This window comes from Pyxicephalus adspersus, chromosome 7, assembly GCF_032062135.1.
Source record: "Pyxicephalus adspersus chromosome 7, UCB_Pads_2.0, whole genome shotgun sequence".
NCBI lineage: Eukaryota > Metazoa > Chordata > Amphibia > Anura > Pyxicephalidae > Pyxicephalus > Pyxicephalus adspersus.
The window spans coordinates 41,877,919-41,890,212 of NC_092864.1; the positions used below are offsets into that span (position 1 = coordinate 41,877,919).

The 12,294-nt window shown below is 39.3% G+C and overlaps 1 protein-coding gene across 1 annotated transcript in view; it reads left to right on the top strand.

The window, feature by feature from the left end:
* Positions 1 to 2,994: 2,994 nt before the first annotated feature.
* Positions 2,995 to 12,294, top strand: part of TANC1 (tetratricopeptide repeat, ankyrin repeat and coiled-coil containing 1) — a gene marked incomplete at its 5' end in the record, with an annotated part of 151,361 nt that continues 142,061 nt past the window's right edge. The window contains 1 exon segment of the mRNA XM_072418196.1: positions 2,995 to 3,369.

The window sequence follows — 12,294 nt, forward strand, 5'->3', positions numbered from 1 at the left end:
GAGCTGGCAGTTTAAAGCACACCTAAGCAGCCATTACCAATCTTTTTATTTAGGAATACTAGTTACTGTCATGCTGAGCTAATGACCAAAATACTGTAGGGGTCACTGATCAGAAACAAATATATAAGGAATGATGACTGTTATCTTAACCCCTTGAATAGCTTGTGTATTCTGGGTTGGTGACTCAGAAGTAAAGTACCCAGCCTAGCACTCAGCCAGACAACTGGTATTTTAAGTGGCTGGCAGTGGCAGCCAGTGGTTCATAAGGTCACCAAAAGGCCCAGGTGGGCAATTTTGGGGCCAATCATTTTACTTCTAATAAAAAAAAAACAATTATGTATTGTGTATTCCTTGACAGCTTAATTGGGGTGACCCATGTCCAGGTCAATATGACAGCAGAAGGAGTCCCAGCACTTAGCTCACTTCTGTATAAAACAAATGGGCCACTATGTGGCTGATTCAAAACAAAGATTAGGCATTGAACAGTGAGAATTCATTGGTCCGTGCAGGACACACACTTGTGACAACTTCTATAAATGGGAGGTGAGCAGTTTGTGCATCACACTATAATAGAGAATCAATAAATGTGTCCCCAAGGGCCCTTTGTATATCTTTCCCTGATGAGGCAAAACTGTAAAATTACACAGAATGTGTAACACACAACTAGAATGCAGTGTATATGAAACTGTAATTGCACATTTGCCTGAAGCCAGATGGGGAGGTTTTGTGATCAAAGTATTACCTAAAAATATTATCAAAAATGTGAATTTAGAAAAAAAGTCTCATACGAAAAACACCCTAAATAAAACATACTGATGATATATAACAATTCACCAAGCACATTTGGGATCCACCTACCACGATATCCAAGTAACAAAGATTATTTCAAACCCAACAAGTATTTTAATTCACCAAGTTTTCCAAGGACCATCACAGCCTTGGTAACTATACATTAAGTCTACATTGACATTAATTTCAAATGCTTATGTGTGCCCTATACATACGGTACACACACTTTTATATATATATATATATATATATATATATATTATATATATATATAGTGCTTTTGTATGACCTCCTAAGCATTTATAAAAGGCATTTTTAACCATGGCATGAAGCCTAGAAGAGGTGAAAAAGGATAAAAACACCCATAAACACTTGTAAATGCCCCATTTATTCCATTTGGGGCATGCCGAGTATTTATGATCATTGATAGAGTTTTACAAACATTTTTGGGTGTTTGTTGGGCATTTTAACTCTTTCCAAAATGCAACATGCCTTTTCTATACAGCCCATCAAGAGAAATCTCTGGTGTGAACTAGCCCAATGGAATAAATTGAAATTTCTAACATTGGCCTTTTGAATGCTGGGGAAAAAGTCCATGTAGACGCAGCCTCTTAGCATTGTGTTTTGCGAATTGGTTTGTCTTGCTACATTGAGGAGCATATCATTTAATTAAATCCACCAGTGTAATATCATTGATGATAAAAAAATGTACCAACGATTGACAGGCATAAGGCAGTTCTTTATTTTCTTGCAAGCAGGTTGGTTTTTTATTACAGAAGGGATCGGTGATATCCCTTCTACAATAATAAAATTTTATTTGTCTGTTCACAATCTTCTTTTGGAAGCTCAGTGCAGGATGTCAGGATATGCTGGGTATCCCAAAATTCCCCAATCTGCTGTGTTGTTCTGCATATCACAACATCCTGCACTGCACATGCAAAAGAGGATTGTGAACCCAGCAGGTAAGCATTGTTATTACAGAAGAAACCTCACCTGTGCCTTCTGCAAAAATAAAATTAAAAAAATGCACAGGCCTGGCCAAAAAAGATAGCCGGAGATCCAACACCTGGAAGAGGAGCACAAGAAGATGACAGCGCAGCAGAGCAAGGACAGGTGAGTGTGATTAAAAAACTGCCATCAAATTGGTATACAGGTAGTCCCCGAGTTAAGGACATCCCACATATGGATGACTCCTAGATACAAATGAGGCTTCCCTGCTCCCTTGTGTGCAGGACAGGGGCTTGAAGGGGGGCAGTTTGCATGAATTGCATGAAATACCGGTTAAGCTCTTTCTGCAGCCTCTTGTAACTCTTTAATGACCTAAACAAACTCTGCAGTTGCTTCTTTTTCCATAACAAAGCACAGCTTGCCCCGGAAGTTAATGAATTTCTAGGCTCCATAAAGTTTTTTTTGTTTTTTTGCTTTGTTTGTGATTAACTCACAGTGAGGATTTTATACAGTAACTGACATCACGCTGCTTATTAATATGTTGAGACAATTGTCTGTCCTAATTGCATTTATTAAAATAATGTACCTGTTCCAACTTACATACAAATTCAATTTAAGAACAAATCTACAGTCCTCTATCTTGTATGTAACCCGGGAACTACCTGTATACATTTCATCATCCCTTCTGCAATAGGGATGCCTGGTTGCAATTTTATTTTTTTTCCCATTAGTTCCGCTTCAACACCTACAAATGTTACTATCCAAAGCTGCACCCATGAGATGTATCCAGCAATCAGCTGTAAAATAAAAATGAATGGCGCCTAGACACGGCATGTCGCCAAGGGAAGTGCTGCAAGGCATATTAATGGCCTGGAATGAGGTGCATTTGGGGCCCCTACTTTATATTTGCCTAGGGTCCGCCTTTTTAAAAAGGTGATGGGAGATTCAGCTTACCATCATGCTACAAAAATTCAATTTTGTATCCAATTATCCTTTAAACATCCCTGAAAAATGAATCAATGACTAAGAGAAGTATCAGGATGTTCCTGAGGAGGAATGCTGTGTAGCAGACATCACACAATGCCATAGCTGGCACTGGTCTGGTCCCCCCCCCCATAACTGTCACTGCCCCCCCACTGATCCTGCGCAGGGAGTTCACTTTCCTTTCCGTGTCCTTGCTGCGCTTCCCACCCGCCGCGACATCTAGCGGCCGCTGGTGGTAACCGCAGGAGGCGGCGCTGGTGGCGGGGAGAGTTCCGTGCACAGACAGAGCTACCCGGTGGGACTGAGAAGCCGGAGGGAGATTTACCGGGACCGGCGGGCTGAGGAATGACAGAGGACCGGTGACCTGCAGGAGCAAGGAAACAAATCCCTGGCAGCACGTCCAAGGGGGACGGAGGAGGAAAAGTTTGCGGAGAGTTGGAAGTTGTAGCGGAAAGTGCCGGGAAGTGCCCGGGGTTCAGCCGGAGCTCATTGTTACAGGACAGGTAGCAGGAAGTGCAGAATTTCACTTAATATTGCTGGGGACACGCAGGACTGTGAGCAGGTGAGGACATGACCTGCATGACTTCCATGTACACCAACAGCAGGTCCTCCCACTGACCTACCTTCACCTGGCCATCTGTCCTACAGGTAAGTGCTCATCAGCCTCTGTGTATCTGCATGACCTCTCTTCTCCAGGAATTTGATAAGTTTGTCACCTATCACTTTCCAAAGGTCCAAAAGATAGTTCTGGTGTTCCATCAAAATGAACTAACTTGGAGGGTTACGATGAGTTAGGTGTTGGGTATGAAATAGCCTTAATGTGTAACCTAGAGGGTCAAGCAGGGTCTAAGAGGGTCGGTGTTAAGTGTTGGGAGGGTCATTTTAAAAAAGCCAACCTGGGAAGTTAGGAAAAGTTGGTGTCAGGTATCGGTTGGATAGGGTGGAAAAAGCCCACCTAGAAGGTTAAGCAGTTATGTGGAGTGTTGGTGTTAAGAACTGGATAAGGTAGACTAAGAGAAGAGATGGCATTGGGTAGATTAAAACTTGAAAAAGTCCCACTGTCTAATGTAGTAGGCAAAGCATTTACTTGGGAGGTTGGTTTTAAGTATCGGATAGGGTAGCTTTAAAATAACTTAAATGTCCTACCTGGAAGATAAGGAAGTTTACTGGAGAGTTGGCTTTGGGTTGGTTAGCTTTGAAAAACCCAAAATGTCTAACATTGATGGTCAGGCAGTTACTTGGTGGGTGGTTGTTAAGCTACCCAATGGCCATCTGTCCATCCGTGAAAGATTAGTGTTAGATTGTGGGTAGACCAGCTCCGAAAAATCTTTAATGTCCAGTCTGGAAGTTACTTGGGAGTTGGTGTTGGGTATTAGGTAGGTTAGCATCAAAATAGCCTAACTGTGCTAGCTGGAAGGTTAATGTTAGGATTTGGGCAGGTTAGCTCCATCTAACTGTTCTCTTTGGAAGGTTGAGTTTGGGTGGTTTGTGTTAGGGGTTGAGTTTTGAGTAGCTTAGCTCCTACCAAAAGTCAGGTATTAGGCAGGGGAGTTATGGATGGAGGGGAGTAAAGTTAAGCACCAAGTTTGGGGGTGGTTAAGGTTAGGAGCCAAGAAGAAGAAGGGGTTAAGTTTAGGTATGGAGCAGGAGGTGGTAAAGGCTGGATGGGATTTTAGCCTGGATGTAGGACATCTCCCTTGGGTAGCTAATTTCTTCAGAACACTGAATTGATTTTGTGTTCGCACATGTGACAATGATTTGACACCTCCTAAAAAGAATTATCTAATAATAAAGAAATAAATCCACATGCTGATTGGACTGCCCATGACTTCTAGCTGACATCTTTCTAGGTAAATTTGGATGTTCTAGGCGATATCTAAATCTGACAGTTCTGGGCAAGCTGGTGACAATCTGCATTGTGTGAAGAATAGATATGATTGTTGCTGCATTGATGTGCAAGTTTGGCTCTCAGTAAATTACTTGTTTTATCTAGCTGGAGGATATTTTGATAGGCGTTGGGCAGGAAAATGAGCGGGTTCATCGTCAAAGTAATATATAGCAGGTTTAGTCTGAAGGCTTCTCCAGATACGCTATGTATGGGCCCCTTATAGACCTTTTGCCGAAAACCTGCCAACGTAATTTGTTCAGAAATTTGGGATAGACGACAGAGTTATAACATTGTATATATGGAGCTCTTGTGTGTTTATTGTAACTTGTGTGATATGGGTATTCCACGCAAGGTCGTATTGGTCAGTATTTTTCATGGATGGCCAGATCTAGTGCAGATTGGGGCATTCCTTGCCGAGATGGAGAAGTATCCGACAGTCTGGTAATACCCGGTTCAAGGCATGTTTCATGTGCTATGCCCCAAATGTATAAAAATGATGAAAAGTGCAAAAACCTATAACAACCAATTGTTTTATCTCACTCTGAATTTGGCTTGGTTTATGGCACATAGACATTGTACTGCCTGTTTACGAGTATTTATAGTATATATATTGTAGTTGTTTCTTGCAGCACCTTTACCACACAGTGCTTTCAGCTGGCAGTTTTGTTCAGCCTGTGATAATGGTCTAAAGTGGGGGGGTTGCATGAACTGTGCAGATTGTCCTGAATGTTATCTCCAGAATAGGTCTCAACAAGTCTAGGGTGCAGTCAGGACTGATTGTAGTATGAGCTCCTGGGGTCTGCATGTGGTTGCTGTGAGATTTACATTTTTAAAGATAACCACACCATAAAATATACTATCTACATACCCCAACATACACCTAAAGCAGATAAAAACATATATATATATATTGTAAGAATCTTTTATATATATATATATATATATATATATATATATATTTAAATCTTTATTGAGATAATTCCAAGTACAAAAATACATTGCATTTACAAATATCAAAATATACACCGTAATAAACAAAATAGAACAACAATATCACAGGCAGGTATGAACAGTACTTTGAAACGTGGAGCACCCGGAACATCTCAGGGACCATTTGTTCCATGTATACAGTAACAAGTAAAGAATGGGGGAAAAGGAAGAGGGGGGAGGTGGCACAAGTACAGTAAAAACAGAAACATTTATAATACACAACAAATAGTGTTTAGAACTTTCTTTGGTATGAATGGAACTTTTAAGCATGAAAACTACTGTGAGGAGAGGGGAACAAAATCCGGAGTGGTGCTGAACTGAATCCAGTAAAACCAAGTTTGAGTACATTTTTTGGAAGTTTCCAAGTCTGCGGACATCAGGTCTTCTATACGATATATATCTGTAACTCTCCCCAACTATTGTCTAACCAATGGTGGTGTCTCACTTTTCCAACATGAAGGAATGCAGGCTTTAGCTAGAGATGGCGTAGTAAAGAGAATTTATATTGTTTCCTTGTCATGTTGTAAGAATCTTTAAAACCAGATTAGTAGCAGTCATACACTGTTATTGGGACAGCCAAATGTCTCGCCGAGATTGGCAGGCTGCAAGACGTAGGTCTGTTGCTGTACTGGCCAGAACAGCCCTCCAACTTGGCAAATGTGCTGCAATTATAACAAAAAATTCCTTCCATTGAAATAAAAAAGTGACAGATCTGTGTCAGCTGCGTGAGGAAGTCCCAAAAGGCTGGAAAATATTGTATGTGGAAAGAGTTATTATGATGATTGTTAGCTATGTTAAAAAAGAACACTTAATTTAAAAGACTCAAATTTGCCGAACCATCTTCTTCTGTATTTTGAAACCCTCACTACTTCCCACCATTCCATATACCCCCTCCTATTGTGTGTTAATTCCCCCTCCTTCTAGATTGTAAGCTCTTCTGGGCAGAGTTCTCTCCTCCTTCTGTGTCACTGTCTGTATCTGTCTGTCATTTGCAACCCCTATTTAATGTACAGCACTGCATAATATGTTGGCGCTATATAAATGCTGTATATTAATAATAATAATATTAAAATATTAATATGTTAGGCTGAGATTTGATTTATGAGCTGATACAATGATTGGATTAAAAGTAATTTCAACAGCTGACTGATTGTAAGCAACCTATTTTTGATTGTGGAATGAGTAGACATTTTAAAAAATCTTGCTCGAAAGTGCCCAACTAATGTGCAGAAATGATCAGTTGCAGTTGTGATCACTTCCTCACTGATAAAAGATCAGAGTGGAGGAATATTGTGCATAGGTGTTCCATGTTTTGTGACCAATGGGTTACCAATCAGAAAACTCAATAGTAGTGGTTAGTCAAGTAAAAAATTGACAGTGGATTTCTTTGCTCTACACGGTCTGATGATCATAGGCGATTCATTAATTCCCCCACTCTCTAGATTGTAAGCTCTTAGGGGCAGGGTCCTCTCCTCCTGTGTCACTGTCTGTATTCATCTGTCATTTGCAACCCCTTTTATTGTACAGCTCTGCTCAATATGTTGGTGCTATATATATCCTGTTTAATAATAATAATAATAATAATTAAATTTGGTTGTAAGCCAGATTCTGTCTGATGCAGTATGGTAAGGCACCTCTTTTAATTCAACTAGGCTGTCACCAATGCCGCCTAATAACACATCTGGGCTTTATAAGCTGGTATGTTGGGGTGCCGTTTAAAATTTTTATTATAAATAATAATAAAAAACATTTATATATTGCAGTGTTTATAAACAATATTTATTACCATATTTATATATTAGTATATTACACAGGGCTTTAGGTTAAATAGGGGTTGCAAATGACAGACACAAACAGTGACACAGGAGGAGGAGAGGACCCTGCCCCGAGGAGCTTACAATCTAAATAAATGGAGCTTTTATAGGCACCTTGGTCTGTGCGTTACCATATATAAATCCAAAATATGTGGACAGTGCAAATCTGATGCAAATACCAGCATGTCAGAAAGCTTTCGTCTTCTGTTCGATCCTGTAATCATTTCTTTGCATGGTGATCACCTAGGATGCCATAGTTGTGTTTTCAAGGCAGATGAGTATTGTAGACATAATCTGTTAGCGGGGAAATCACATGACAAGAATTGCCAGAAATAAACCTCAGCATTCTTATAGCCAACTCAGGCTGAACTAATTTATCTAATTTATACAAAGTTAAACATATGACCTTCATGGGTAACATGGCACAGCAGTTACTCGTCTTGTTATTCTTACAGGTAGCCATAATGGATTTCTATATCGGTAGCTAGGGGATATGTCCTAAATGGATGCCAAGAGGGGGTTTCCTCTGGATAATCACACTTATTAATATTTTGTTTCTGCTCCATTATGTACCATAACTTAACAGTTTCTCTGCTGAACCCCAGCATAGTATGATGACCCTGTGGTGGAGAGCTGTTAATAGGCCGTCACAGGTTAATTGCTGCAAGATGTCAGTCACGTTGCCTCCAGGTATCTGCAAAGTGTGAGATTTCACTAAATGATCCCAGCTGTGGAAAAAGGGGAGATTCCTGGGATTCCTCTATGCCTTAGATGCCTAGTGGGCAGTTCATAGTTTTTAAAAATGTAAGTGCCCTATTTAAGCACATAAAAGGAAACTTTAAGAATTTCACATGAAACGCTTGCGGATTGATAGCTAAACTGAACAATTGTCGGATTAGAACTAAGAAGTTTCAAATGACTAACCAGTAATTTAGTGTACCTGTCAACCTGACACAGAGAACAGAGCAAATCTGCTGCATTTTCTTCAAATAGCTGCTGGTAAAACAGAAAATTTGATTTTTGTAGGAAAAAAAAGTGTCAGTGATAAAAAAAATGGAAAAGTTTCTTTATGTAAACAGCCATTGCTCTGTATGTGCAGAGTTCGGCATTGTATGTATATATGTTTGTAAAGAATGACCTTTCAACTCATTGTACTGACGGCCGATCTGATCGTCTAAAGATCATACAACTAATAACCACATGTTGTTGTGCACAATCATGCTTTGTCTTACAACATCTGTACACATAATAAAGGATGACAGATAATCACCAGAAGAAATCCGTCAGCATGGATTGTTTGCAGCACCATCGTAGCTTGGCATCTGTTGATGACATTGGCTATTCTTTTCTTTAATAAGCGAATATCTAATGATATGTCACTAATTATTAGTTTTGAGTTACACCTATCTAGTACATGTACATAGCTTAAGGCTGTGTACACACACCAAATTATTCTTGCCTGAAAAGAATGATAATGTTTGTTTTGGGTAAAAAAATCTGACGTGTTGTATGGTCCCCCAACATCCTTCAAATATCCATCCTGGTGGATCAATGAAAGACAAATTGATGCACCCTTGTGCTTTTCGGTGGAGGAGATCACAGCAGGGTTCCACTTTCTTGTCCCCCTCCAAAGATCAGAATGGTGCTGTGTTTACAAGGCTCATTCATTTATCTGTTACTGGTAACAATCACAAAATATTGTTTCCGACACCAATTATCCTACTTGTGTACGTAGCCTTGGGACTAAACGTTATAAAATGGTTATTGCTATTCCTTTGTGTAATTAGTAAACAACAACTGGTATTCCCTGCAGTCTTGCTTGCTTCCTACAATGATAAAGCTTCTCAATCTTTTAATGGGTACAGCTATGCACACATAGCAGCTGGTGGACATATTTAGCCTGATGTCAGGCATTTGATATTGTTATAGCCATCAAGGGACCTTTAAAGCACTGATATTAATACTTAAAAAGCTGCCTAAGATGACAAAAATGAATTTCACAGCCTAAATTTAGAGAGGAGAGGAAATCAGGTGTAGTGCAGTGTGCAAGGACAATTGGCTCATGAAACAGATATTCTATCCACTACTTTTATTATATACACTGCTTGAAGTTGTGTATCAACCTGATTGCTTTTAGAAATCGTTTTGTTAAGCGTTGGGTTTAGTTTGGGTTTGAAACTTTAATATGCTATAATGTATGGTGGACTGATATTTTGGAGTGTTCCCATTCATTTTTATTGGGCTTGTAATACACATCTGTGCATATGTTTTCAGGGTGCTTCTATTCATCTTCATCGTAATCGAAGCACCAACATCCCATAATACATTCATCAGAAAATATGTGCACCTTTTTTATGTGCATGATCACACATTAAAGATCTACAGAATATGCAAGGCCATTGGTATCAAAATATATTGAAAGCATCAAGCATATGTCCACACATAGGTGTGAACTGGCTGTAAGGAAGTACTCAGATATAAAGAAAAGCAGGATATGACTGTAAAATAAGGAGCTGGTAAAGTTGTTATTTTTTTGTTGACCCAGATTGCAAAGTTCATGTTGAATATAATATAAAAACGTTTCTATCATGGAGGTAGAAATATAGCTGGGATTTTCTAGTGTGGAGAAAGGGCCTTTGCATGCCCAACATTGTATTATCCCACCAAACCCAATGAAACAGAGGGGGTTTTAATTTATTTTTCAGAAATTGGAATAAGGTTTTGTTTTATGGACAGGTTACTTGCAAATAATGCACAGCAGGATCCTCCTGAATTTTGAACACATTTATAAGTGCCTGCAGACATTTGGCCCATCTCCCATGGCCTCGAACTATCAGGAAGTCCATTTTTCAAGACACAAACTTGAATCCATGATTTTGTTCTGGCATGCTGCATTGTCCAGCATCGCTTGATGAGTCATAAAATAATATTTTATAGCAAGTGATATTTTCCATGGGAACCCAGCCAGATGTGGGAGTGGATGTGTCTTATCATGCTCTCCACACATATTAAACTGACATTCTGACAGGTGAAGGAAACAATGAATGTCGGAGTGCCTGTGAGGTGTCATTACCTGAAAGCAAAAGTGTTCACTAAAGGCAATAAGTGGAGGTCAGGTTGTCCATTTTACTGGAATTACCCTTTTAGTTCTTGTTTTATTAAGGACATTTGTTTAGCTGTTAAGAGCTTGCACTGGTCAAGTCTATATCTCCTTTTTACTCCCATGTTTACTTGTGGTTCTTGTGTCCGAGGCAATGTTTAGAGAACAGCATTTGCACAAAATAGGTTAGATAAGTTCTAATGTATTTTATTATATAAATATGAAATATTTCCTATTTTTACTCGTGCTATTTTTGTCTGTATTCTGTTGTGTACATATCTCAATAACTCAAGCTGTAAAAATATATGCAATTAATATTGCTGAACATTCCTCAGGGGCTTCCAATTTCCCATGTTTCCTTTTGCATTTGGCGGTTATCAGCTGACCTCAATGTACCACAGAACACAGCAGTGACAACAGCATGAGGAACCACTGACAACTGCATCCAACTCAGGAAATTGATGCCCCTTTAAGTGTAAGTTTCTGCAGTAGGGAACAAGTTAGTATTTGTTTTATCCCTTATGTGTACTTCTTTTTTTCAACTTTTATTTTTTTAATGAGTTTCATGTGTGTATGTATCTTCATAGCTTGAAAAGCCACAAATATGCCCTCCCCTCCATAAACAAAGTAATACACCCTGGCCTTTCCATAGTATCTCACCTCTTTAGGGGTCTATAACTAGTTCAATGTCCTGAACTAATTAGGGTTTTGTTACCACACTCAGCTTTGGCTTTTATCTTCGACCCACTGTAACCATATCAATCTACTTGGGAAGTTTGGTATTCTTGCAATGCTTGGGGATTACCCAAACCCTCAAGTCATAATGGTAATATTACCAAGACTGGAAAGGTGCCTTGTGGCTAAAGCATTTGTTTATCTACCAGGATACTCTGGATTATATCCTAAAATGTAGAATAAATCTCTAAATCAAATTTAGTACTTAGTAGCTAAACTTCATTCCTGTCTAGAACATATTGGCTTTGCCATAGATGTATTCTATATAACATACATAAAACCCCAACTCAAAGAGATTGTAAAGGAGCCTTTAAAGAAGGCAATTCAATAAGACAACACAGAACGCATTGGGTATATAACAAGCAGGGACAGACATAGGGAAGTGCAACTGGACGTGGGCTCTATACCCTCCTCAGCCACAATGGGCTCTCACAAGGGCTCCATAGTCAATTCTTAATAGGGGCCCACTGTTGGCTACGTCTGGCATTGGTAACAAATGTAGTTAGCCATAGCCAAAACCTTTCAAGTGTTGTAACTACTTTCACATATGGGTGCATCTTTGTCTCTCTACCTTTACTTTTATGATTTTGAAGGTTTAAAATGTGCATGGGCAGCGGCCAGACACCAGCGATGTAATGTGCAAAGAGAGTTGGAGCTCTCCCAAACCTTACTGGACTTCTTCATAGGTACATAGTAGGTTAGGTTAAAAAAAGACATAAGTCCATCAAGTTCAACCTCTAGGGAAATAAACGTATCCCAGATATAAAACCCTATAGGACATAGTTGGTCAAGAGGAAGGCAAAAAAAAACCCTGGTACAATTTGCTTCAACAGGGGAAAAAATTCCTTTCTGATTCCATGAGGCAATTGGATGTTCCCCAGATCAACAGTCACTGTTATTTTTACTTTAAAGCCTTAACACCCAGTTATTTTCTGTGCTTCTAGAAAAACATCCAGCTTTTTCTTAAAGCATCTATAATAGTTACTAAAACTACTTCTTGAGGGAGCCGATTCTCCATTTTTCACAGACCTTACAGTGAAGAATCC